General features: G+C 41.3%; 1 protein-coding gene across 6 annotated transcripts in view; it reads right to left on the minus strand.

The window, feature by feature from the left end:
- Window positions 1–22,324, minus strand: part of NUP93 (nucleoporin 93) — a 78,447-nt gene that overhangs the window by 40,649 nt on the left and 15,474 nt on the right. For 2 of the 6 annotated variants that reach the window (XM_074550984.1, XM_074550983.1), the window contains exon 1: window positions 1,790–1,971. The exons of the other annotated variants lie outside the window; for them this stretch is intronic. The gene's annotated coding sequence lies outside the window, so the exon portion shown is untranslated. Of the gene's footprint in view, window positions 1–1,789; window positions 1,972–22,324 lie in introns of those variants that run through there. 6 annotated transcript variants of the gene reach the window in all.

Consider the following 22,324-nt stretch of genomic DNA (forward strand, 5'->3'; position numbering starts at 1 on the left):
TATTTGCGCCTTGCATTAACAAGGCACACAAGCTTTCGGACTTTAATGTAAATTAAATGTCAAGTGCAGATGCTGCCAACAGATATCACGGAAAACCCTGCTATAAGTGACCTACAGCTAATTATTCTTTACAGTGGCTCAGTCATTTTTTCATACATTAATTTATGGAGCTTAGTTGGAGTCTGTCTCCCACCCATTTCAAACAAAGGAAAATAATTTGCCACACTGTACTAACTGCAAGGATAACTGAGCCGTCTCCCATACGGGGTCAGTGGGGATGGGATGGTTTCCTGCATGTTTTTACACAGGCAAACCACCCATTTAATTGTCCTTTACTTGATTTTTTGCTGAGCTGCTTTGTGGAAAAAGCCCTCTTTGCACATATAATCTGGTTGGAGAGAGGCAACTTTTTGGCCATGCTACGCCACTGTTCCACATCTTCCCTCTGAGCATTTCTCAGTTGATAAAAGGAAGAGTGCAGAACATGGCACACAGGCAGCTTAATATTTGGGGAGGGAGCCCCAAAGGAGACAAGTCACTCTACCGCAGGAGCCCAGGTGCCATCCCAGCACACTATGTTTTATTAAACTGCTTCCTCCCATATACAAAAATAGAACTGAATGAAAAGGAGGAAAAAAAAAAATCAACCCACCCTGTACTTTTGTCCCCATACCAAAGCCAAGCAGAGCTCCCGGTTTCATGCTGCCTTTAAGTCCCCAGATCTGAAAGTATTAAACGAGCTGCCACCCACCCAGCTAGTCATGACCAACACATTTATATAAAATGTTAATTCCCTGACTATAAAATGTTAATTCCCTGACTGCTTCCCTTTACTATGACTCTACTGGATTAACCCTTTTCATAATGTATCCTATTCACTTGAACGAGAGGTGGAACCTAGGCTACAAACTCCAGTTGACTAAGCAAATATGCTTCACCACCTCATTTAAGAAATTAACAAAAAAGAAGCAAATCTCCAAATATCTTCATTTGCTTGGAAAGAATAGAAATATTTTCTCTCTTATTTTTGTCTTACACTTGAAATCCTTACTTCAAAATAAGATTCAAGAAAGTTTAACGTGTCTTCTAAATAAATCATAAGTGCACATGGAAGAACAGGGGAAACAGAATGGACCAACATCTCTGCACCACAATGAAAAGCAGGAGAAAAAAAATCATAATCATGTAGCATCTTTATTTTCTGTTTAAAATACTTCCATAGACTTTTCATAGCCTAGGGAAGAGAAATCAGGAATAAAGGCATTCAGAAAGTTACGCTACTGTATTTCTGCTTAAATGAAAAGCAAAGTCAGCAATGTCAAGAGGGTCTTTAAAAAGGCAACACAAATGAAACCCAAAGCAGACGCTGGACTGCCCCACCCAACAGCTGCTCTAGCGAAGAACGTTGGAAGGTAAAGGCACAGACCTTCCCATTTCTTTTCTGTGAGCAAAGGACCTTTTCTCCAAAACTACCCACCTGTTCTCTTTCATTACTCTCTTACAAATTAAAACAACCTGCAGCAACAGTACAAAAAAAAAAAAAAACGCCATAAAAGACACCTGAAGGAAAACTCTCTCTTATCAAAGCAAGCTTTTTACCCTCATTTTATATATTTTAAAAGACAGACATTCCTACCTGTAGATCTCAGTACTGAGGAGTTACAAACCTGTTAATGCTGGCTGTTAACTGCCACACTTCAGCTGCCTGATATTTAGGCTTACACAGCTGTATCTATCTCTATTAATGTTCAAGTATTCTCATCTTAAAAAAAATATATATAAATCAAACCTGCAAGTCCTGAAATGGCTGAGACAGTCAAGAGTCCAGCAAGACAATAAGAAAGCAGCTGCTTTCCACGGCTGAACACCACTGCCTGTAAAGAATCTATATATTTTTTTCCAGTGGTGCTTTATTCAAATTCTAGGAAAAGCATCAGTCTGAAACCAGTAACTGATGGGAGTAACAGTTTATAGGTTACAGAAGGATATTTTATTGTTAACGGACTGTACCATGTAGGAATTAGGAGGGGGTGAGGCGGCAGGCAGGCAAGAGCAGAGAGATGCTACTATTTTTTTTTTCCCGAGCCGCTGCAATTACCCTGATGTGAATTTTTGATGACTTCCGACATATTGCATGGTTAATAATCGTTTCAGCTGTCATGTTTGGTTAATGTGGAAAATGCATTTGCTGCATTGTGATGCAGCACTCCAGCCACAGATTGTAACACCAGTTGTGAAGCTATTCCCTTAACTGAGCTGCATGAATTTGCACATACCATGAGGCTGAAATAAATGGTAGTTTGATTTTTATACAGCAACTGAAAGCTTCTGCCATTTTAGACCTGCAGAGCTGTTGGTACAACTTGTACAGGCAGATAATTTTAATGCATATTAATTGCTGTTGATGCTCTTTAAAGGGAAGCTTTGATTCTCCATTGTTTTGCTCTGTTTGGTTATTTAGCAGTTAAAAGACTGAGATACTATTTATGTTAAACATCGCACATTTTTGTAGCTTTACACAGGTTATTTAATTGTAAGCATATATACATCAATGAAACTGTCAGCACTACAGAAATGCAGCCTTGTTATTCAAAAAGGCTCAACCTACTTCTTCCTCCATATGATATTTAAGAGTGTGTGTATATATAACCTTGTCTTACAAATGATTGCACATGAGGTGTGAAAATAAAATGATTGCACGTAAGGGGTGAAAATATGCTGCTTACAATCAAATAAAGAGAATTTTATTTGCAAAGTACCACTTCTTCACCTACACTTTAGACATCAAACGGAAAAGTATAAGGTTACATAAATACTCGTGTGTGCCTTTCACTGTCACCAAGAGAAAAACAATGCTGCAAGCAATCATGCAATTACAAGAGGAGATGTAAAACAGCAGAGATGAAACCATGCTAAGAGCCAGTCACCCGATGATTAAAGTCAGGCCAGTGTATTCCAGCAGTCAGGTGATGGTGCCATCATTACAGTGCAGAAAGCCACGGAAAAATCGAGAAACAGACCACCCCCAGCTTCAAGAAAAATATCAGAAGCACCAAAGAAATAAAGAATGCACTTGCTAATATGCCAAACGTACAACCATGAAAAAGCATTTCACAGAATGTGTGTGTAACACTATCGGGAAGTTACTGTCACAGGTCCCAAGTGCACATTTAACCCACAGTGCCAACCCAGCTCCAGTCTGCAAACTGCTGGTGACACTCCTAAATTCAAAGTTCATTCTTTTTAAATTCCAGAACAACAGCCCTGCTGCCACATCACTTCATTTCACAGTTCAGTAATTCTGCTCACAAATGCACATCTTCAATTTGCAAACACACACATGCAAAAAAAAATCCAGACTTGGGATGTCTACGTTTAACAAAGAACAAAAAGCTATCAGGACAATGTTTTACTGTGCATGAACACTGACATACCTACAGAATCACCACCAATTCATTCTTTCCACTTCTGTTTAAATTAAAACACTGCTATGTCTATGAAATATCAGAAAATATGGTGCAGGACATTTTATATAGAAAAAAACAGGAGTCTCTGAATCAACATTGTACTCTCTGGTTTGGGAGCAATTCCCACTAACAGGGTTATGTCTGCAGAAGGTGCTCTGTGGCTCAGGCTCACCTACCCCAAAGGCATCGATGCACCTTGCACAATTCAGAGTTTTGCAGGTGGCAGAGTGATCTCTTACAGTGTGTTTTGGCTTTGAAATCAACAAACTTTATCTTAAAGGTGATTTTCCTCAAGTGACTGCAAGGAGCAATCCCTCCCTGCCTGTGATCAAATCAGCACTGAATATCTCTCACCAGGCATTTCATGAGCGGAGAAGACAGGTCTGAATCCAACATTCTTGGAGGAAAACTGCAGTCAGTTGTATTGCAGGGAAAATTATTGATCACAACCAGCTACACCCCATAGTGCAGGCAAAGTCCCTTTTGGGAGAGGAAGGTTAATACATTTGCAGGGATAATTTAACTCTGGCATTCCTCCTGCATTTCTGAGCATCCATGTCTGGCACCATCGCTGCTGCTGGGCTTGCTTCAGTAACTTGCCACTCACCTCACACACACTGCTCTGGTTTTGATGGCCTCTCCCCCTACTCGCCTCTGGTCTGCACAACCCACCAGAGGGGCACAGACACAAGCACCAAGGACACACAGAGCTTTTGCTTCCTAGCCAAACTCTGAAACAGGTAATGGTACATGGAGGGACAGTCGACTCTTCAGGACAGACAGCAGCCCCCAAGGGATTTCAGCAGCACAGTCATCCATCTGGAGCTGCTAGCCACAACTTTAAAGATGCTGCTTTTCTCAAGAGACATTATCTGTTATTTTCTGGTGATACAATGCTACTGCAGAAGCTCCTTGCAACTGCAGCTCTGTGCTTTACAATCAGCACAATTATATATCTGTACTTTGTTTTACATATTGCATTAGCAAGGAAAGCCTTCCCGGTGTAGCTCAGCACAGCAGTCTGCCATTACCTATGGATTTCTTAAAGCAATAGCTTTGAAGGATGTTAACAGAAACTGCCCACCCCAAATGGCTGTTAGTGTAAACAACTGTGAGTGCTAACCCAGCTAAGATGTCGGAGCTGCTATCTGTTCCACTGGCAATCAATTTAGTGGAGCGTTCAGTCAGCTCACGCATCAATCACTTCTGCACTCTGATGTGACTGTGGGAGGAGAAGAAGGAAAACTACTGTTCAGGGCTGCTGGGCCCCAGCTAAGGAAAACTGCAAAAGTCTTCCTTCAGAGTGGAAAGCATCATCTCTCTAAGAAAATGACAATGCAGAGAGAACACAGAAGCCACTGGAGTAAGAACATCCCTCTCTGGGTCACAATCATTCCCCTCACTATTTCTGGGTGTTCGCAATGACCTCCTGCCTTACTAGGTAAAGTTTCATCTCTGGAGTGAAGGAGATTCCTTCATCACAGCTACAAAAAAATCAAAAGATGCAATCACACTTACCTTAAAAAAAAAAAAAGCACCAACAAACCATAAAACATGGCAGCCTGCAATCAATTATATAATCTCCTTTTCTTTCAGTCTTGCACTGGACAGGGATAAGGTGGAGAAGAGGACCAGCATCCCTGGATCTGATCCTGTATTAGTGATGTTTTGAAGCTCCACAGTTTTAATGTCTGCCATTGCTGGTGAGCATTAGCCAGCAAAATTGAGAAACATTGCTGGCAGTGAGTTGTAACAGTGATAGCTCCTTCCCAAAATTTCTTCTCTGCTTAATCCAGCAGTGTAGCAGCAGCAGCAAATACTGCACTGTCATACTGGCTCTGGAGAAAGCCTTAAAGCATTAGCTGGTCCTCTCTGCAAGGCCAGCAGGGTGATTATCCAGCATTAATGACAGGCGAGGTCTCTTCCTCTGTCTTCAGCTCTGCACACTCATCCTACCCCTTCAGAGTGATGCAGAAAGAACAGCCAGAGAGTTCAGGAGTCCAATCCAAGCAGTTTGTGGTGAAGAGAAGAGGAAGAAAACACAGGCTAACATTTCAACATCAATATGGTTATAGCCACACACAAGCACAGCAGAGCAAAAAGTCAGGTTGAGTGTATCATGATGCTACTGGCCTGTCTAGCAAGGAATTTGGGCTTTGTTGCAATGGGCTAACTTACAGGGACTAAGACAAATGAGCCATCCAGAGTCAAAACAAAAACTAGAACAGGGAAGTGACCAGCTCCAGTAACATCCAGTATCATCATGACAGGAGCCTTCAGAGGAAAAACCACCGACGCACTCACTGGGAGTTACTGGCTTGTTACAGAGCTGAAAGGACACCTGAGTTTCAACACAGCTTTAGAACTAAATTTCTACCAAACAAGAGGCAGGATGTAAAGGCAGAGAGCAGGAAACACCCCTGAGAGAACCGACTGAGGACCAGTGCTTTGTGTGACCAGGCAGATGCAGGGGGAAGTCAAACAAATGCTGTAAAATTGGAAGAGTGCTGGTCCCGAGCAGGGGAGAGGTGGGGGGAGCCTAGCCATGCAGAGAGGATTAGCACCAACACCGGCAGTGCTGTTACTGCCATCCACACCCCAATTAGCGGTATCATTTGTCCCGATGAATGGGGAACTTGCACTCAATTCGGCAATTTGACAGGGTGTCACTGAACTACCTCACGTCCATATTTATCCAAGAGGCAAGTGCAGGAACCAGTTTTAATTAGAGGCTGTTCGACAAAGAACCGAGGGTATTACCCATGCTCTCACCATCAAGCGATAATTGAGATGTAATCGTTTAAACAAAGAGCAACAAGTGTCCATTTACCCAAAGCCATTGTTAAATATCCACTAGGAGATTATTTTCAAAATTATAATGTGCCATGAATATGCAAACCACTTTCCATCTTTAGCATTGAAAAGAATAATCACCTTTTAAAAAAAACTCACACCACCACAACTGAAAGCCAAACAGCTATTTTGCAGCAGAATTTGAGGAGTGTTTTAAACATGCCAATGCTAATTTAACAGGAGGGGGGAGAGAAGTGATGGCTCTGCTTTGGGGCCATTAAACTCTGTCTGGAAGGCCCTCTTTTGTACAGCATTAGCCTGCTGTAAGTCTGTAATTATGAGGAGAATGTGTTAATTTTTAATTCAGATTGCTAACCCCTTTTTTATGTACAAACCCTGCATGTCAATCCCTCTTGCAGATGACTGTAAGCACCGACATGACCAAATTCAGCCCTCGGTGGTAAAAGCACACTCGCCCTGGGAGGTTTGGCACCGTGCTTTGGAAAGCAGCTCAACCTCGTAGTGAAATAACTCTTTTATAAAACTGTCACCTCAGCATTGTGGCAAGCAAATCCTCTCGACCCACAGCTTATTAAACCAGAACCATATGGCCACTGATATTCACACCTTCATTTCAGCATTCTTCTGTCTGGCTACTGAAATTCTAACACAGCTTCACAGGAAGCTGAATTCCCACGTCCCTCACATTCCCAAGCACAGGATGAGAAGTTAACCTAACACTGCCTAGAGGCCCACACCAAGTTAATAGCTGTCAAACACTAAGCCCATCTTTCATCTCTTCTGACTCCTACTGATGCCAGCAATCCACGGAGGAACCTGACTTAAGAGCATGCTTTGACACAGTCCAGCAATGAATTATTAACTCCAGCAGAAGCTGAAAGCATCAGCTAGGAGCAAACATGAGCTTTCTGTGATGATTAACCAGAATGCAATTATCAATGCTCCTGCTTCTCATAAAATGTCCCCAAATTCCCCATCACATAAAGCCCAAAAGGCACCATGCAGAAATGCACAGCCACAAGCATGAAAGCAGAAACAATTGTGTTTTTACCATTTTTTTTCAGGGTTATGGAACCAGCTGTGAGTGGTCTGAGAGACAGCAATTATACATGGACTCAACACTCACAGAAGAGTCAAATATGCAGAACCAAGTCCATATCTTTCATTTCCACAGCAATTCAATCCATCTTGGACTGGATAAAACACAGCCACAGAAACCTGCCTGCAGATTCAGAACCATCCTTGGCCATGTTACATCACATAGCACAAGCTGTTTGCAGCTCAAGGCCTGACTGGGCACAGAGAAGCAGCTGTGGCTCCCAGCCTGCTCACCAGCAGTAGACAGATGAAGACAGATGCAGTCACCCCTCATGATGATGAGTGCTACACAAAAGGGCAGCTCAGCCTCCTTCTGAAATGCACGGGCTCACCTTGCCAGCTGGCTGTAAGATATGGGGCTCCAGCAGCATTCCCACATTCAGGAAGAACAACTTGCTCAATTCTCTGCCAAAGGAATCCAGACAGCTCCCCATATTAAACCACAAGGTGCCAAGAGGTAATGAACACTAGTGATGGACCTAAAAATACCTGCTGAATCCCAGAATGCAAAGGACGTTTGCTTGGAATGGGGTGCCATGCCATTCTGAAATTAGCAGTGAAAAGCCAGGATGAAGACAATATTTTAGGTTTTTCTTAGATGAGAAGCTAAATTTGCACTTCTCCTTTAATTACAGCTACCAGTTCTGAAGAAAGTGGCACTAGAACTGCTGGCCAGCATGGGAAATGAACACCCACAAGCACACAGGTTAAAGTGAACAACAGCAGTTGTATGGCTGCTTTGTAAAACCATCCTTGCATTTCTCATAGTGAAAGTACAACTGAAATCAGTACTGGCATCTCAGCAGGCTTAATTACAAGTCAGGTCTACTCTATTCAGGTCTTTATAGTGTGCTCATTACATTAATATCCAAGGGCCTTCCAGTCCTGCACTAAGTGACACGACTAACATCTGTCAGTGTTGTTTGTTCTCCTCTCCATTTCCTGGAGCAGTGGAAACACAGTGTTCAAGCAGATCACAGAATACCCAGAGACTGGGAAGGGAGATTCCTTCAGCCCTGGCTCACATAGACCATGGCCATGTCTGCTTGGTTAATGGTTTTATATCATAGTCATCAGCAGAATGATTAAGCAGCTACACATTTTAAAACCACCAGGTCTCCTCCCAGCAGCATTTCCATGCAGGATTGACATGAGTGGAAGACAAACAAAAATCTGTCCTTTGTGGACCAAATTAAGTCATTTGGAGTTTCATCATTTCATTTCTCTGCCTGAATCTCCTTGCCTTGTCGTCTTACATTAGATAATGCTGAGGATACAATTTCCAGCAGAGGAAATAAAAGCATCCATCTGTTGAATTTGACTAAAAGGCACAACAAAGGTATGAACAGCTTATCCTACCCTTAAATCCCTTACAAAACACAGATCTTAAAGAGGTTTCACCTGGCTATCAAAACTAGACGACTGAAGTCAGTAATTATTACTTTTGTACTCACACGCCTTTCACCTTTCACAATGATTATCCATCTATAAGTCTCTATCCTTCTGATGCTGAAAAGTTTCCTCCAAGTTATAACCCAGTAATTCTTTGCCAAGACATTGTGAGGACACTGAGATAGCCAGAGAATGGGAAGAGCTAGAAGAAAAAGAAATGTGAGGGATCAAATCTTAGACTGAAGATGAAGGATTGGCAATGCTATATGCCATAAGGTCAGCTAGCTGGAGGTGGGCAGATGCTTCCAGTAAAAGCAAATGCCTAGAGAAAGGTCAAACTCAAGAATATAAACTTGGTAGAGACTGGGAAACAATGGGCTGCAGGGGATGAGAGTCACCACCACCTTCTCCTCATTTGTCCATGCAAACCTTCAAAACTGAAGGTACCAGAAGCCCACTGGAACTGAGTCACCAGCTGCTAGATCAGGAGAAAAGCAAGGACTCACTCCAGGCGAGTGAGGGGAATGCACAGAGCTTTCATTTAATGCAATGTGCATAGCCATACAAAATGGGGATTAGTCTTTCACAAAAAAAGAACAACCTTTTCAAGTGTATAGATAAAGAGACTCTCAGGAAGGGACAGAGGCTGACTCAGAAAACTATTAAAAGGACAAAGTGACTTTCAAATAGAGGTCACTAGTTCAAACATGAACTAGATCAGTAGTGGCCAAGACTAAAGCATCTAAAGACTGATTAGTGGTGTAAACAAAAATGTCTTGTTAATCTTCCTTGAGCTCCTGCTACACAGGAGCCCATACTGCAAGATCCATGCAGAAAGCAAAGCAGAATTTACTTTCTGTCCAGCCCAGAGGCACAGTCAGAGCTTAGATGGGTACCCAGAAACAAAGTGCCTGCCCCTAGTCAGTGCAGAAGTGAGACAGGCACTGCTGCATCTGCTTAAAATGGCTGAGTTATTCATTCTGGTTATGATACCCTACCACAGTGTGCTTACATGTTTGTTGGTGGATTCATATTATCAGATATTGCACTGAACAACACCCACATAGCATCCATAAACAAGCATTACGATCACATTGCAGGTTTCCAGTACTGTTTCGTCAGAGAATTTTCCTGTGAAAATACTTTGCTGATTCACTAATGTCATACAACTTCTATATCCATGAAAAACAGACCACCAAATGTCATTTATCCTCTCCCCAACACAGCTCAGAAGAGGCTCCAGCTATCCCTAGAGATCTTGCAGCACTGCAGACTCAGATGTATATTGCTTTACTGCAGAACATCCTTCCAGAGGACACTCAAAGAGGGCAGACAAGATTCCAAAACATACATTTCAGTAATGAAAAACACTAAACACACAGTGTTTACCATTCAGGGGGTACATCCAGTAATGCAGCTGCTTTAACTTTGGCCATCAAGCACAACTTGGGTGTCTCCCATCTGCCTTGACAGGGAATCACAGCTCTGCCACCACCCCGTGCTGTGAAACACAGACATCCAGTGCAGCATTATCCTGCTCACTCCTACTGGGCACTGTAACTGAGAGTGCAGGGGGGCTGTGTCAAACTGTATTTACAGGTGGGGTTGTGGGAAATCATTATTCTTCTACTATTAAGCAAACACTTCCTTATGGAACTGCAGTTTAAGTAGCACAGCCATCATTACATACATCAATGCATACTTTTATATAAAAATATCTGTTGTAATTAATTTATGATATAGCATATTATTCATGTACTATTACTGAACTAGGATCCTGCAAATAACATTAATTCCTATTTAATTCCTGTGTCTATTTATTGGAAGCAAGGACATGCTGGAGGCAAAGATATAGAAGACTTGATTTCCTTTTTAAAGAAAACTTTTATTAATGTTTATTCTAAACAAGATCCTCCAGCTGCTGAAGTTTAATACCACCCAAAATGCATTTGCCCAAGGGTCCTCCATTATCAGCAAGGGCCTTTCTTGCAAGATGAATCTTTCAAGAGATTTTCTTTGCTATCCAATTTGGGAGACTTAGGCACACTGCATTCAAGGAATGCAAGCAAATCCTGCCCCTTCCAGGCCTTCTGGGGCACCTATTAATTTAACCTCCTGTAGAGAGGGAATTTATCCTCTCTGCCTATTGCTAGTATCTAAAAAAGTAGAACAGAACAACTGAAATTGGCATTGCAATTATTTAAAGTCTATAGATAGTTGTTGCCATAGTGTTAATTAAATTGCTGTATGGTAATGTCCTTTCTTTTCTACCTTTTAAAGCTGAACTCTGAATAAGTCAGGTAAGCTGGGACCATGTCACATAAGAGTCCATGGAAAGTGAGTACAAATGATTAGACATTATATTGTACTCCACACAAAGATGAGCTGAAAATCTGAAATAGCTTATGTTCTCTCTTTCCCACTTGGTATGAAAGAGAAGAGACTAATTTCCAAACTGCTTCATCATCTGCCACCCAAATTCAAAATTTTGAAAAAATCACCATGAAATTTCATAGACCAACCACAGTAATTGAATGGATATGAACTGCATAGGGAAGAAAAAAAAAAAAGTCAAAGTTTTTTTCCCATCATCTTTGTATGTTTTGGAAAAATGGTGAACAATAGTGATGGCCACTTCTGCACAGAAGTACCAGATTTGGCAGACCATTGAAACAGGGGATGGAGAAAGATCACTGGAGAAACAAACAATAATCCCAAGATATGCCATGACAGATAAAAAGTCAGTTTTAACACAAATACCAGCACAAGCTTCATCTTGATAATTATACCACTCAGACTGGTATTTGCTCAGTGATGGAGCAATTTCAACAACTTCCCAGTGAGGGAAAAACTTTTTTTTTTTTTTTGCAAAAGTAGCATAATAATTTCTTTTAAAGGGCTGGACTCTTAACAGGAAAGCCCTACCTTACAAAACTTTATTATTTAATGGAAACCTGAAATGATGGGAAAAAGACTTTATCAAATCCTGACTATAAGTGTAAGAGAGATCAAATAACACTCAATACAGTAGCCAGAGGGGAAACTCTTGGCTCCTCACCTTTTGTCAAGTATTTCCCCTCATACTTGGAAGTGCAGAAAGCTGTTTCGGTCTCCCTTAATTTCCAGTACTTCTAGCCACAGTGAAGTATTTACTATTTGTGTAATTACAGGTTTTCAGTGGGTCACAACAGCAAAATTACCTGACAGAATCAGATAGCTGAAAAAGTCATTTTCCACCAAAAGTGTGGTCATGCCACCACCCAAGCCCACAGATATATATATAAACCAAAACAAGCTTAATCTTTTTTGGTTTGTGAAGGTTTGTGTTTTATAAAAGGGAGAGATGGCTCCTGAAGGAACCCTGGCTACCTGTACCACAACAATTAAAAAGGAAAGGCTTGGGTAAAGGCTCACCACAGTGGCAAGTGATTCACAGCAATTTAAGGTTCTACCCTATCTACCTTATCAATACATGAAAGTCACCCCAATGAGCAGGACAGCTGCTTTCTACAGGATTATTCATGTGCAACAGCAATAGCATCAGGCCTTCCACACCCATCTGTCCAAAAGCACATGTGGTCTTCTCTAGAAGCTGCACAACTGGCCAAAGCAGCATGAGCCTGAGACTCGAGCAGAAGGGACTGGGAGGAACACAGACCATGAAACCACACTGGGAAGCAGCCCAGGAACTGAGCACAGATTACTTCTGGTGCTGCAGGGAGGAGAGGGCACGGCCCTCCTCACATCTGGAGAAGCACTACACAGTGACCACAACAGGCATCTTTTTATGAGTAGTGCTGCTAACATGCAACACACTTGTGAAGCTATACAAATAAACTTTCTCCTAGAAAAAAACAATAACTAGTTTAAAAATTAATAAATTAGAGCATTCCTTAATGTCTGTGAGCATCTCAGCAAATGTTGGGCATGTCAAAGATCAAAGGTGAAAAATACCAAGAGGCACAAACCTCAGAACATGAGGATTTCTCTCAGCCTCCCTCTGTCTTCTTTTCAGTGTCTCCTGCTTCAGAGGTTCAATTCAGTATGTGAAGTTGAACAAAAAGAAAACAAGGAAACTCACAACTTGCCTATTTATCTTTTTTTTTTAATCCAAACCACATTAGTACTTTTAGATAGACAAATTATATTATAAATGTAGAACTTCAATATTCTGGCACCAAGCCACATTTTAATGGACATTCAAACACTAACTAAGGAAATGGTTGTGCATTAAGCCTATCAATAAGTCAACAATCAATACTTCAGTACTGCAGTAAAAATACAATGCACCCTTTATAACTGCCACTGGCCTCATCCTTCTTTGTCAAGCTCAGCTCCTAATGCAAAAATAAGAGTCCTGAAGCAAGAACTGAAGAACATACTATTTCACAGTAATTAAGCATTTATCTTAAAGTCTAGACCTAACTGGTCTTATGAACTGTACAGGTTTGGTTTTTTTTTAAACTGTGTTCTGATAGGGCAGAAGAGTCAGGAATAAAAGGACAGAAGTTCAGACACAAAATTAATCAAGCAGGTCAACAGGTAAGAGCAGCAAAATAAAGTAACTACAAACAGCAAAGCCCCACACAACTGCAAATCAGGAGCTGGTTCCAACTTATCTCCAAAAAGCATCTCAGTCAAAAGAACACAAAAAAAAAAAAATCCCATCAAGCATACTAACATTTGTGTTTTAATCCAATTCATAGATTTTAATTGCCTGCACAACACCAGTCCTGCATAATCCTCAACATTTCCATCCTAACAGTTTGATCAAATGAAGCCAAAGGCAGTCTCTGCAGAGCACGAGTTTTGGACACCCTCTGGAAAGTGTGACCATCAGGCCATATTGCTCTGCAGCAGAACAAATGCTTTAAAATTTTAGTTAACTCTGGCTTCCCAGTCAGCACCATGGCCATAATGCTGAGCCACCACTATATTTCCTGAGAGTGGAAAAAACCCACAGTTTTTGGATGCTTGGAGCAGCTGTGTATGTCTGCAGAAAGGTTCAGGGTATGCTTTACAGGAAGAAATGGTGGCAGACATTGATCCAATCCTGTGAAATGTGAATGTAAAAACAGGAGGACAAAAACAACCCAATTGATCATTTTTATCTCCACAGCCTAGTAAGCTCAGTACTGAAATGGAACTTCATCATGGAATGGCTAAGCCAGCTTAATAGTTTGTGTAAACAAGCCAACTGAATTCTCCATTTTCTTCTCAGAGTCTGCAAATACACAGAGGGAAACAGAGAATGATTGTTCCAGAAATCCCTCCACACATCCCTTGTGTTTATTTGCTAAAACCATCTTGCATCCCTGGTGTTTCAGCTATAAACAAGCACAGAGCACGGCTGGGAATTTGGAAAGACTTTTTGCTGATATTTTGAAGTCAGGACCTCTGCATCTTGAGGTTGAGCTCTGCAGCAGCAGCCAAGGCTGCAAGGCTGGCAGGCCAGGGGCAGGAATCCCCAAGTTTTCACAGACCATGGAGCAGCTGCCAGGGCACAGTCCATGCTCAGGAGCAAGGTGTGTGCTCAGTAACAGCCTAGGCCACCTCTGCCTATGAGGGTTTGCTACTTCAGTCATTCTCTCTACATCAGGCACATCCCAAATAATCCATCTCAGGTGAGAGTCACCACACTAGTAAATACTGCTGCATAAAATGATTCTGCTGGGCAGCAGGCAGCAGCTGTATTGACCAAAGTTTTAGCCTACAACTCTAAACTGCCAGCTTAAAGGGTTTTTGCATGGCCACAACCCCAACTCACAGCAGCAACTAAAAGCAATCTTTGCACAATTTCAGCTCAGAGAAGTTGAAGATCTCCAGACCAGAGTGGTGACAGCAAAGGGTGTTTTCAGCAGAGCTGCCAGTGGACAGGTGTTTGTAGCACAGCTTCAGTTTCTTGTTTCGTGTGGGCAGAGGAGCTCTGCTGACAGTCTGTACCACAGGGGCAGCCAAGGAATGCGCTGTTTAGCACTGCCAAACTAGAAAACTCCTGATGGAAAGAAACAGCCTTATTTTTCCACAAGGTCTGGTGGTATCTGAGGGAGTGCAAGTTGGAGGCCAGTTAAATGTTGCCAATATTGATCAGGATTGTGAACAATAAAGAAGTCTGAGAAAATAGCAAAAAGGAAAACATCCACATAAGCTTCCACTACAGAATCTCACAATCTTGTGAGAGCCAGTGGCAAGTGCAACTTTTAATTCTCAGATGAAGAAACTGATGCATAGGAAGGCATTTCTTGGATTCAAAGTCAAGCATAAAAATCATTACAAAAATTGGATCAAAATCCAGCTTTCCCAATTTCCTGCAATGAAAAGCAGCTGCCACAGAAGGCCATTTTCTGAGCAAATATATGCATCGGGGGGTGCCAGTCAGGCAAGGATCCAAAAACTCAAGGGTCAGGTGCTATTCAATATTTGAAACAGTACAATAAAACACTGCATAAATATTTAAACTGGCACTCTTGCTCTAAAATACTCTTGGAACGTATTTCAGCCACTTGCTTTCAAAGTTTATAACTGACATTCTCTTCTTTCTTCTGTCCTGTGCAACCTCTGAAAGAAAAACCCATTCCCTGTTCATCCACAACACATCTGACAGTGCTGCTGGTTTGATCTGCATGTGCTGCTTTCAGTCAGCAAGTACAAACAGATAAATCTCAAGTGCTGAAATTCTGTATCATTGGCTCTTCATGAGCTCTTTTTCTAAATCCACCCTCAGTTTCCCTGAAAAACACAAAACCTGAAACTCCAGAACACTCTCCATTGTTACATCTCATTTATAACCTCTGCTTTCAAAAGCTAATTGCTTGGGTTGCTTTTCAGTTGTTTCCACAGTGTGCTATAAAACAACATAAGGTGCAATTTGTCATTAGATACAAACTATGGAGGACACACATTTGCTTAGATCTCAGTACAGATCAAGAAGTCAAAGGCCAAGGACAAAGGCATTTTGAAATCCCACATGCAATTTAACCTCCCAATTGTTTTAGCCAGTCATTAAGATACGTTATGATCTTTTAGGGTAACATTTCCCTACTGTCAGTCACTGTCTGTGCTGCACAACCCAGCCCCTCCTTTTAAACTGTGTGACCTTCAATGAGCTGCAGTTGCTCTAACTGGAGGCAGAAGCCCAGCACATGTGAGCTGCCAATAACCCACCTGGCTGCACCCTCTAACAGCTCAATACACTGAACTGCAGCCCTGCTGGAGATTCCCATCCTGACACCTCCACAGTTACACTCAATATTGATTTGCATGAACCTGCCACTATCTCAGCCTTCATTTCCCTGTGCTTCTATGTGCTAGGCCTGTCAATGTACCTAAGCTTTGAAATGGCCAGTTTCTCTTGAAAGTAAAGTTTAAAAGTCTTTTAAAAGAAGATGTTTCAGTGACATACCCTAAGAATCAGGATAAGTTTTTTTTTTTTTTTTTTGTAATAAACACATTAACTACTGGCCACAGAAATTTGACACTGCATGTGACACCTGCAGAGTTTTGCCTCTATGGCTGGTAGCAACAGTTTGTTCAGCAGATGATTCTGGTAGCACCTAGGCAGGTTGTTCAGAGATTAATAGCAAAAACAAACAAACAAACACCCAGACCCAAACCACACCCAAAAAACAAGGGACAAAAGACAGCTCTTTCAGTTTTGTTGGGTTTTGTTGGGCTATCAGAAATAACAATTAACTAAAGCTTTGGTAGGAATGGAAAAGGAAGCTCTGATGATCCCACAGGTAAGATTACTCTGATGGAATGTACCACAGAATATAAAAACACACCGAATTCATACAAACACTTCAAAAGGTAGTGCTATACTTAAATTATTTACACTCACAAGAGTCCAAAGGAATTAGCTGTGAGACTGTCAGTCTGAATAAGCAAGATTTGGCTGTGAAACTGTGCCTATCAATAAACTAACTCACTGCACTGATTTCACAAACAGTATTAGAAGTCAGTACTTCAGCCCTTCAGATGTGGCACTTGGCAGGGCCAGCAGCCTCACAAAAGCAGCATTGCTGTGTGACCATGTGGAGGTCTCTGTCTGAGGAAGAGGTTGACACCTGTGGTGCTGATATGATGTCACTCCTGATTTGTTCTGGAAGCTGCAAGTTCATCTTTTATAAAGATAATTAGTCAATACTACACAGAAAGACAAATGATTCAGTGCTATAACTGTAGCAAAGAGTTGTTTCAAGATGTAAAAAAACTTGAGTAAAAGAAATCAATAAGCTCAGGAGTTGTTAAAACTCTGAGGTCCTGCCTACCCATTCTCTGCGCACAAATTCACATATTTAACAGAACTCCTTAGCTTCTCAATGAAGTGCATTGACTACCCATCCAGCTTACAAAAACGAATTGCAACACTCTGAAAAATTAACTGTGAATTAACAAAAAGACCTTTTCTTTAGTTGCATGTGTTTTCCATAAACACAGAGGTAGAGGATACTGGTCATGATAGTTTTCAATTTATCACTCTGGAACTTCAGTTAGGAAAAAGATGAGATCAGCAAGCCATTGCCTCTGACACTAGAAAGAGCCTCACTGATGGGAAGGCACAGCCTGCAGCAGCAGGGACAACCAGATTGTACCTCCTGCACCAGGTGCAGTGCAACAGCAAGTCCAGCAAAAGCCACTTACATTGTAACTGTGGCCATCCTTCCCCTCCTTCAGCATCTGACCTTCCAGTTTCAAAGTTTCCATGTTTTGTCTGGATGACCATAACATCCAGCACACTTGCCACAAGACAAACACTGGTTTGCAAATGCCCAGTAAAAGGTGTGTTCCTTCCTGTGGATGACACCAACCAGGGGTGCTGAAGGCAAAAGGATCCACCTCGGAGATCTGCATAAAATCAAATGATTTAGAAACTCCTTCAAGATGAACCTTCTCTGGATCCACAGGGGCACTTCCCACATGCAACATGTTCTGCTGAGCTGTCTCTGCAACATGAGTCCTTGAATTGCACTTCCCACCTCCCTCTCTGAATATGTGGTTTCAAGCAGCATTTGTTGCCAGGATGCATTGCTAATACATAATATATTGGCTGGAAATTAGGATTTCATCTCAGAGAGAGAAAATGTTACAGCAGCTTCTTCAGAGGCAATGCATGCTGAAGAGTTTGAGGAAGAAATTTTCTAAGACAAACAGAGCAAACTTACAACCAAGAGAAGACAGATCTAGTGGAGAAAAACAACTAAATTCTGCCCTTTAAGACAAACTGCAGATTCAACCCCCTGCAGGAAGGATATCTGTTCTGTTATTCTGCTGCAGAAGAAGGTTATTTCTCAAAGTTTAGCTTTGGATATTTATTATAGAAATAACTTCTGACTGATGAGCAAGACTCGTTTCTCTTTTCCTGGTGATGCTTTGCAAAAGCCAATCAGTTCTGGCATTCCTGGGGATACATGGACTCATATGGAATGTTTCCTCCCCAAATCCAGCACCCCTAAATATCAGCAAGGACTATCCAGCCTTCAAAAACAAGCCCCAGACTCTTCACACAGAGGACTGCCCTGCTGACTGGAGGACCCAGCATACACCAGGAGGCAGGAAGGCCTGGAGAGTCCCAGCTGCCTTCTGACAGCTTTCAAGAGACACAGTGTGACACCCCTTACATACAGAAAAGATTTCCCTGAGAGAAAATGTCAAAGCAAGGCAAAAGCAAATAGAGTAAATCAGAGGAAATAAGGAAAAAGGAAGAGAAAGCTAACAATTCTGCTAGTGACTAACAGGGATATAAATGAGTGACAAGTTACCATCAACTCTCACCCAAAGATTTCACACTACTAGCTGATGGGAATCCTTTCCAGCTCAGTTACCCTCTGCTCCAGCAACAAGCCAGAGGAGGTGTCCACCTTGAGTGCTTATTTTCATAGTTCATTTTAAAAAAAATTGAAAAGCAAACCCAAAAATTTTCCTCAGACAAGGAAAGCAAAAAACAAGAGGACATTAGAAAAGGTAGAGAATAAGGCATCTAAAAATATGATACCATAGACAAACAACAAAACATTTAGCATAACTTAAGCTAATTATGCACAGCAATGTCATATACTTACCTTACCAGGAATTATGAAGCCAAAACATTAACCTCAAGTAAAACAGCAAAACAAAAATAAGAGAAGTGATATTGATTCACTGTATCTGTTGAGTAATCAACATTCTGACCATTAGCAATGAGCTGCAAATTTTCTGGATAAGCCATTTTTAACCTTGGAAAAATTAAATCAAAATGGAGGGAGGGGGCTAAAAGAAATATAGCAGGGTTAGATCTGTGAGAAACAAATGAAAAATCAGAGCACAGAGTTCAATTGTGTAATTCCACAGCAAGATGGATCTCTGCATCCAGCTTCCAGCATTCAGCTTCCACTACAACTTAAAGATGGTCACAGTCTTTAGTCAAAACAATGGTGAGTCTTTTGACTACTGCTTTAGCACTTATTTCACATTCATTAAAACGTTCAGGATTTTGTATCTACTTAACAGACAGAGTAAAAGGATTTTAAATATGCCATTTTCTGCTACAAGCCTTGGGGCAGGAAAGAAATAATGAATGTTTCAGAGTTACTGTATGGTAACCATAGCAGGCAAAATCAATTACTGCTCAGAGGATCTGGAGATAACACACAGGTTTTATCATCTATTTGAAATGTGGTTTTTTTTTTTTTCCTTGTGCATTTCCTCCCCCATTCTCTTCAGAAATTTCTTTTCTCATACATTAGAATCTGGCCCAAAGAATCCTACTGACTTGTGTTTAGAGATAAGGATTTGTCATGATACTGTACATTATTCCCACCCATGCACTCCCATTTATCTGAGATTAAAAGCAAATCCCTCACAGATTACTACTTCTGCCCTTCACACTGAGTTTGGCTACACCCAACATCATTATCAGGAAAACCAAACAAACTGGTGTTATCAGCAACACTGTGCCAGCTGGACAGACACCTCCAAAAGAGAAACTGCAGGACACACTCAGGGAATTGTCAGAAGAATGTGACATGGTCTGGGAACACTTTTGGGATGAGCAACATTAAAAAAAGGAACCAAGTAAGAGCTGGTACTTTAAGTGAGGTGTTCTAGAAAGGGCAGATCTTGAAACCCAGTTGGTACAGGTCTGAACAAAAGGAAACAATGTCTGTGTAAATGATACCAAGCTCAAAACCAATAAAAGAAAATAAATTTTAACATAATCTGTAATTGGATTGTGGAGTTTACTGCCACAGGAAGATGGCAAGGCCAAAGCCATAATGGGATTAAGAACTGACTCAGTACGTGTATGGATATTGACAGTACCCGGAGCTGAGTTAACACTGAAATTGTGGAAGGAAATATTATTCCTTGTGCTTCAGGAGAACCAGTCTCTAACCACTAAGGAACAAGGTGAAGCCTAAAAAAGCAAGTTGATACCACATCCCCATGGACATCTTTGTCAGTGTTTCTCCTCTGAGTTATCTGGTGCTGAACAGAAGCATGTAAAGGCAGCCAAGCAGATGTGCCCCAAATGCAATCTAAGAAATCAACTATGACAACTTTACTGTCAGCTGATCCCATATCCCCAAATCAAGCCTAGGATAGCCAACTGAAAGACTCAAAGTTTAATAAAGGTTTAGTAAAGCTACTGAAACTAAGCACTGAGGAGTTCACCATTGCCTTTCCTCATTCATCAGCCTTTGAACAGCACTTGTGTGACACTGGCAAACCCCCCTTTGCTCCCTCACAAACACCACATGTGACAAACCTCTCTCCTCCTTCCTTCTCCATCCCACAGCAGACACTGAAGAGAACACATAATCCAGAAATTTATGCTCAAAAAGTACAGTCCACAGAGACTTCCACTGCAGTCACACCACCTAGCAACATGGTATTTCATTCCTCTATTAAGTTATTTTAAAACTACATCTTTCCAACCTTCTCAAGCCATTTTTACCAAGCAACAATCAAGCATGCTGTTCCAATTAATTTAAAAGATGCTCTGTTAGCTGTGGCTCATAATGCTGCATAAGCATTTTGGCATTTCTGTGGAGTGCCATGCATCTTGTATGCTTACTGAGATACAAATAATGGAATTGTATAGAAAATTTCCAACTCATCTCCCTAAGCTTCTTTCAGTCACTTCCACATGCATGGAAGAACAATGAGACATCTCACAGTAACTGCTTTTTGTTTGAGCAGTTTAATATTTTAGCTCAAAGTAAACAAATAACACTCTTGGACCCAAAATAGTGTCAAAGCAGAGACCTGAGTAAAGTGCTGGGAGGAGGTAACACATGAATTCAGAGCAGAGAAGCAAAGAGAATGAACACAACTGGAGTAAGAAAGAAAAAAAGAATGGAAGAAAGATGAGAAATAAAGGAGAGCAAAGAAAACAGGGGACAGTGAGAACATAAGTTTTGCCAAAAATCTAAACAAGCTAGACAAATGCATGTATCTTTAGTTCTACCTCAAAAGGCTGCAACTTTCTTTCAGGAACAGATCTTGGCAGGAATAAGAATTTCATTTTGACCTCAAAAAGAAAAGTTGAAAAACATCCCTGCACACAACCAAAACATTTCTTCTGCAAAGTGCCAAATTTTCAGGCTGTTTTTTTGTATGGGGAAGCTTAAGTACATCCACAGTTTGATGCTCAGACACTGATAAAGAGTTGTCACACTTCTTTAGTCAGTGACTGTTTTAAACCAAAGCTTGATAATGCCTAGGATTAAGATTTTGGATGTGGAGTCAAACTGACTAATTCTGACAGGGGAGAGGAGGGCATGCACAACCTGTGGCCTTTCCCAGACTGCCAAATTACACAAATGGGTGAGTAATAAACCCCACTGGAATTCATCAGTCCAGTAACACTTTCAAGAGGCTTGAGTAAATGAGGGGAGCTTGAGAGGAGGGGAGGGACTTCAGAGCTGCAGCAGCTGCTGCTGTTTTTCCCAATAGATTTGATGGAGTGCCTCACTGGAAACAGAATGTCCAGGGTTTTATGCTGTTTGTGACCACAGGAGTTCAGTGAGAGTCTGGCCTACAATACAGATTTCCCCTGTGGAAGAGTGATCTGCTCACAGCACCATGAGGGATTAATGAGAAAATGCTCATGTAATAAAGACCAGCAAAAAAAAACCCACAGAAACAATAGCTCAGGAGAAAGTTAACAACTTCATTTCTCTCACAGATCAGCTCCAAGCCCCTCTTGTCTCACTTCAGACAAGTTTGCTGAAGATCAGAATTTTTTTCCTATGCCAGTTGGGAAACTTCTGAAAAATAAGAGAAAGAAACTGAAGTCTTAAAAAGCCATATTGATTTAAATAGGTAAATATTAATTTTTCAATTCCACACCTATGGCTTAACTCCATAGACCCACTGCAACAGTGGGACTGCAAGCTCCTGCCATGAGTGAGAAGTCCCCTCAACAACCCCTCTGTATGGCTGTGAGCAGGGCTTCCCAAAGCCAAGAGCTTCCATTTCCAATTTCCACAGAGGCACTAGAAGGTCATACCAAGGTCCACTGAGAAAACTAGATTGCTTTAAAAATAAATATGTAAAAAATAATTACTCCCCCC

This window comes from Zonotrichia albicollis, chromosome 13, assembly GCF_047830755.1.
Source record: "Zonotrichia albicollis isolate bZonAlb1 chromosome 13, bZonAlb1.hap1, whole genome shotgun sequence".
Lineage (NCBI taxonomy): Eukaryota > Metazoa > Chordata > Aves > Passeriformes > Passerellidae > Zonotrichia > Zonotrichia albicollis.